This window comes from Oryx dammah, unplaced genomic scaffold (genome assembly GCF_014754425.2).
Source record: "Oryx dammah isolate SB20612 unplaced genomic scaffold, SCBI_Odam_1.1 HiC_scaffold_29, whole genome shotgun sequence".
Classification (NCBI taxonomy): Eukaryota; Metazoa; Chordata; class Mammalia; order Artiodactyla; family Bovidae; genus Oryx; species Oryx dammah.
The window spans coordinates 59,043,671-59,050,150 of record NW_024070213.1 but is presented as its reverse complement, the minus strand read 5'-3'; the positions used below and the strand labels follow the sequence as shown (position 1 = coordinate 59,050,150).

Genomic DNA, 6,480 nt, shown 5'->3' with positions numbered 1-6,480 from the left:
TTGATTCCAGCTTGTGTTTCTTCCAGTCCAGCATTTCTCATGATGTATTCTGGATATAAGTTACATAAGCAGGGTGGCAATATACAGCCTTGACGTCCTCCTTTCCCTATTTGGAACCAGTCTGTTGTTCTATGTCTAGTTCTAACTGTTGCTTCCTGGCCTGCAAAGCTCCTTTTATTTGAGGCTTCTTTTTATTTTTTTTTTCCGAAAGTGTACACAAAAGAGGAAGAAAAATGAGAAACTACACAGAAACAACAGAGTTGATCCCTGGGACTGTCAGATGAACCATAACTTCAGGTTGTGATCTTTGTCTTTCTGCTCATCAAATACAGGCTTAGCATAACTGAGAACCTGACCTTTATCACCTTGACTCTACAGGATGCCCAACTCCAGACCCCCATGTATTGCTTCCTCAGGAGTTTCTCCATATTACAAGTGTCATTCACAACTGTCACTATTCCTAAGCTCCTGGCCACCATTATTACAGGAGATAAAAACATTTCCTTTCATGATTGTATGGCTGTTATTTTATTTAAGTTTTTTTCATTCTCTTGGGAGTCACAGAGTTTTACCTTCTGGCTGCCATGTCCTATGACCATTACATTGCCATCTGCAAACCACTGCACTACATGACCATCATGGATCACAGAGTCTTCACACTGCGTGTCTTGGCCTTTTGGCTGCCTTCATTCCTAATCGTATTCCCGTTACTCATGTTCTTCATACAGCTCAGTTACTATAAGTGTAGTGCTATTGACCATTTTCTTTGTGATTATTTTCCCTTTAACCTAGATAGCATATTAAAAAGCAGGGACATTAATTACTTAGCCAACAAAGGTCCATCTATCAAAGCTATGGTTTTTCCAGTGGTCACGTATGGATGTGAAAGTTGAACTGTGAAGAAAGCTGAACACCAAAGAATTGATGCTTTTGAACTGTGGTGTTGGAGAAGGCTCTTGAGAGTCCCTTGGACTGCAACTAGATCCAACCACTCCATTCTAATGAAGATCAGTCCTGGGTGTTCATTGGAAGGACTGATGCTAAAGCTGAAGCTCCAATATTTTGGCCACCTCATGTGACGAATTGACTTATTGGAAAACACTCTGATGCTGGGAGGGATAGGGGGCAGGAGGAGAAGGGGACGACAAAGGATGAGATGGCTGGATGGCATCACCGAACGATGGACATTAGTTTGAGTAAACTCCGCAAGTTGGTGATGGACAGGAGGCCGGCGTGCTGCGATTCATGGGGTTGAAAAGAGTTGGACATGAGTGACTGAACTGAAATGAACTGATACATATATCAAAAAGGGAAACAAAAAACAAAGGAGAAAAGGAAAGATATAATACCCATTTGAATCCAGAGTTCCAAAGAATATCAAGGAGAGATAAGAAAGCCTTCCTCAGCGATCAAAGCAAAGACATAGACAAAAACAATAGAATGGGAAAGACTAGAGATCTCTTCAAGAAAATTAGAGATACCAAGGGAATATTTCATGCAAAGATGGGCTGAATATAGGACAGAAGTGGTATGAACCTAACAGAAGCAGAAGATATTAAGAAGAAGTTGCAAGAATAAACAGAAGAACTGTACAAAAAACATCTTTACGACCCATATAATCACAATGGTGTGATCACTTGCCTAGAGCCAGACATCCTGGAATGTGAAGTCAAGTGGGCCTTAGGAAGCAAGACTATGAACAAAGCTACTGGAGGTGATGGAATACCAGTTGAGACATTTCAAATCCTGAAAGATGACACTGTGAAACTGCTGCACTCAATATGTCAGCAAATTTGGAAAACTCAGCAGTGGCCACAGGACTGGAAAAGGTGGGTTTTCATTCCTATCCCAAAGAAAGACAATGCCAAAGAATGTTCAAACTACCGCACAATTGCACTCATCTCACACGCTAGTAGAGGAATGCTTAAAATTCTCCAAGCCAGGCTTCTGCATTACATGTACCGTAAACTTCCAGATGTTCAAGCTGGTTTTAGAAAAGGCAGAGGAACCAGAGATCAAATTGCCAACATCCGCTGGGTCATCAAAATAGCAAGAGAGTTCCAGTAAAATATCTATTTCTGTTTTATTGACTATGCCAAAGCCTTTAACTCTGTGGATCACAATAAACTGGAAAATTCTGAAAGAGATGGGAATACCAGACCACCTGACCTGCCTCTTGGGAAACCTGTATGCAGGTCAGGAAGGAACAGTTGGAACTGGACATGGAACAACAGACTGGTTCCAAATAGGAAAAAGAGTGTGTCAAGGCTGTATATTGTCACCCTGCTTATTTAACTTATATGCAGAGTACATAATGAGAAATGCTGGGCTGGAGGAAGCAAAAGCTGGAATCAAGATTGTTGGGAGAAATATCAGTCACCTCAGATATGCAGATGACACCACCCTTCTGGCAGAAAGTGAAGAGGAACTAAAGAGCCTCTTGATGAAGGTGAAAGAGGAGAGTGAAAAAAGTTGGCTTAAAGCTCAACATTCAGAAAACGAAGATCATGGCATCTGGTCCCATCACTTTGTGGGAAATAGATGGGGAAACAGTGGAAACAGTGTCAGACTTTCTTTTTCTTGACTCCAAAATCACTGCAGATGGTGACTGCAGCCATGAAATTAAAAGAGACTTACTCCTTGGAAGGAAAGTTATGACCAACTTAGACAGCATATTAAAAAGCAGAGACTATTTTGCCAACAAAGGTCTGTCTAGTCAAGGATATATTTTTCCCAGTGGTTGTGTTTGGATGTGAGAGTTGGACTATAAAGAAAGCTGAACACAGAAGAATTGATGCTTTTGAACTATGGTGTTGGAGAAGACTCTTGAGTGTTCCTTGGACTCCAAGGAGATTCAACCAGTCCATCCTAAAGGAGACCAGTCCTGGGTGTTCATTGGAAGGACTGATGCTGAGGCTGAAACTCCAATATTTTGGTTAGCTGATGCGAAGAGCTGACTTATTTGAAAAGACCCTGATACTGGGAAAATTTGAGGGCAGGAGGAGTAGGGGACGACAGAGGATGAGATGGTTGGATGGCATCACTGACTTGATGGACATGGGTTTGCATGAAGTCTTGAAGTTGGTGATGGACAGGGAGGCCTGGAGTGCTGTGGTTCATGGGGCCACAAAGAGCCAGACACGACTGAGCAAGTGAACTGAACTGAACTGATACATATGTCATCAGCACAATTTTGACGACTCCTTCTACCACTCAGAGGAAAAAGGCCTTTCCACATGTTCTTCCCACATGATTGCCATCTCCACCTCTTATGCCAGCTGCATTTTCATGTACATGAATCCATCAGCAAAGGACAGGGTCTCTTTGAGCAAGGGAGTAGCTGTGCAAAATATCTCAGTTGTCCCCATGCTAAACCCATTCATCTATATTCTAGGAATCAGCAAGTCAAGAGAGCCTTCATGGATATGGCAAAGAAGAATGTACTTTTCTCAAGGAAATGAAAAAATAAAAGTCCTATTTCATAAATTAGAGGCATAACGAAATGCAATTAAACAAAACTCAGAATTTTTCAAAACTTAATTTTCATATTGTCTCCAGAGTTATTTTTCATTACTCATAACTTCATTGACAGCAGCTTCGCAAGCATATTGTATACAGTTTTTTTTTTTTCTATTCAAATTCCCATCCTTCTCTCATTCATTTACCTTCCTTTTGACTTAGCTTTTCATTCTGTGCTTCGTGGTTGGTGCCAGGGATAAAGAGTCTGCCTGCCACTGCAGGAGATGCAAGAGACACAGGTTTGATCCCTGGGTGGGGAAGATACTTTGGAGCCGGAAATGGCAGCACACTCCAGTATTCTTGCCTGGAAAGTTCTATGAACAGAGGATCCTGATGGGCTACAGCCCATGCTTCACAGAGACCTGGCATGACTGTGCAGCTGCACACATGTGTTCCACTCTGTAACTGTGAAACTGCCATTTTCTTCTTTGAAACTTTTAAAATTCCATTTCTTCCACAATATTTCTTTGGAAATTGAATTCAGAAAGAAAGAGGCAGAGCAAGAATGCACAAGCGAGATTTCTTTCTAGAAATTCAGGAAACAGTAAATCATGCTAAACACTATTTTTAATTTACTATACAAGACCATGAGCATAAGTGACCATCTTATTAGAGTATTACATATATTATTCTCTCCATACAATGGCCTACTTTGTAATTATGTGAAAAACAGCACAGCTAAAAATTTAATGGAATTATAGTTTCTTGAGAAATCAAAAATCTTCTATTACCCAACTTAAAATCTACTCTGCCACTTAATTTATCAATTTGAGAACAATTATGAATATATACTTTCAAGAAAACTGTGAAATTGCCCTTCTTTTGGGGAACACTAAGTAACACATAACAATTTCTAATAGGACCCTGAAGAATTAAAAATTATTGGAAACCATATATGACTACATTTGCAATAATCAGTTTTATATTTAAATTAATGCTTGAAGTTAAGCTGTTTTTTAAATTAATCAATAGTTGACAGTTTTTACAACTTTCTTATATTAGTGGTTATTTTGAGTTAATATCATACACATATAATGCATCCAATTACCTAATTAAATGACAAACTTAATTAATAGGGATAAAGATGCTGACATTGGCAAAATTTTACTCTATATAAATTTGAACTTTTCTTTTGTTAAAAATTTGTATGTTCACTCTGCTTTAAGGATAATAATGATTAGAATTTAGAAGATGATTATGCAAGATCATGCAACATTGGCACTGTTTTTTTCTTTTTTTGCTTTTCCATGAAGCCAAAATTTTAAATAATACTGAATGTTACCCAGACTCAACTTACATTTTCTAACCTTTTTTCTATTATGACTGTAATTCTAATTCAGTGGGCCAAATTATTCCTGATATGCGTACACTGTACTCAGTTGAAAGTTGAGATCCATACTTGCTGAAAAACAAAGAAAACAAATTTTAACATTACTAAAGAGTTTTCCAGTTTGGAAAGAGTCATGGAGCTACTAACTCCTACCTTCTTGTTGAATCAATAATTTCTACAGTTAATTGGAAATATTTGAAAATACTGAAGTTTAGAATTGATTGATGATGTGGATTCTTGATACCTGAATAAAAATATACCATAAACTAGCGAGTTATAGTTCCAGGAATTAAAAGAACTGTAAATTTTATTACAAAAGATATGAAGGGGTTTATGTTGATATCAAATAATGTGGCTTTCCAACTCTACACAAACTCTTTAGTGGTTATTATAAAGGTTTCAGTCAGTGTACACATTTTAATTATCAGTATCGGAAGTCAACACAATTTGTGCCTAAAGGGCACTATATTAATAATTTAGAATTTGCAGACCATAGCGTCCCTGATGAAATTATTCAGTTCTCCCTCTCTGTCATACAAATGCAGCTATAAACCATATGTGAATGAAAGGGCTCAGGTGTGCCCAATTAAACTTTTAACACAAATATGTGGTGGGCCAACTGTGACCCATGGACAACAGTTTTTCCATAAACATTGGCTAGTATATTATTTCTTATTTAATATAAGTTAATTTGACTAAAATTTGAAAATGCAATAAAAGATGAAAGATTTCCCTATTTAACAGCAAATGTCTTTTTATTTATTTATTTATTGTTAAGGTGAATGAGGACATCTTATTAAATATTTATAGAAGAAAAGGTGAGGCAAACATTTCTAACTCATTTTTGGACGTTTATATTGTTTTTGATATCAAAAGATTAAGTGAGAAAGTCACCAGGAATTTGACTCATAAATAAGGAGATAATGTACTAAAGAAATGATCAAAACTAGTATTTCATGTTACATGTGGCCTTATGCCAAAGATAATTTATCTTTAGAGAATTTACTTGTGGAATTTGCCTCATCAAAAGACTAAAAATGAAAAACAAAAGTTGAAATTAAAATCATATATGTGATGATAAAATGAAGTGACCATTCATGATTTTTTTAAAGTCTCTTAGTAAAATAGAATAGAACATTATTGCAGTAGCATAAGTAACCTGACTAGATCATAACAAGTAGATATGCTACATGCTCCTTGTCTGGCTCCAATTTGAACAAGTCAACAAAAAATGATGTTTTGAGACAATTGGGTATCTAGGAGTATGTTCCCAGTGGCTCACTGGCGAAGAATCCTCCTGCCAATGCAGAAGACTCAGGAGAGAGATATGGGTTCAGTCGCTGGGTCAGGAAGATCTCCTAGAGGAGGAAATAGCAACCTCCTCCTGTGTTCTTGCCTGGGAAATCCCATAAGCAGAGGAGCTTGGTGGGCTAGAGTCTGTGGGGTCACAAAGAATCAGACACAACTGAGCAAGGTGATAAATGATACCAAAGACATTTTGCTAATTTAGCTAGCTTGGAAACTGCATCAGGATTAAGATATATATATTAGGAATTCATACTGAAAATATACAGGTAAGAAAAAGTTTACTATATAAGTTCTAGTTTAAAATACAACAAAACATTTCAAAG

At 37.5% G+C, this 6,480-nt stretch overlaps 1 pseudogene; it reads left to right on the top strand.

Annotated features, from left to right (window-relative positions):
- Positions 1–233: 233 nt before the first annotated feature.
- LOC120858035 lies at positions 234–3,461 on the top strand (annotated as a pseudogene).
- The last annotated feature ends 3,019 nt before the right edge of the window (positions 3,462–6,480 follow it).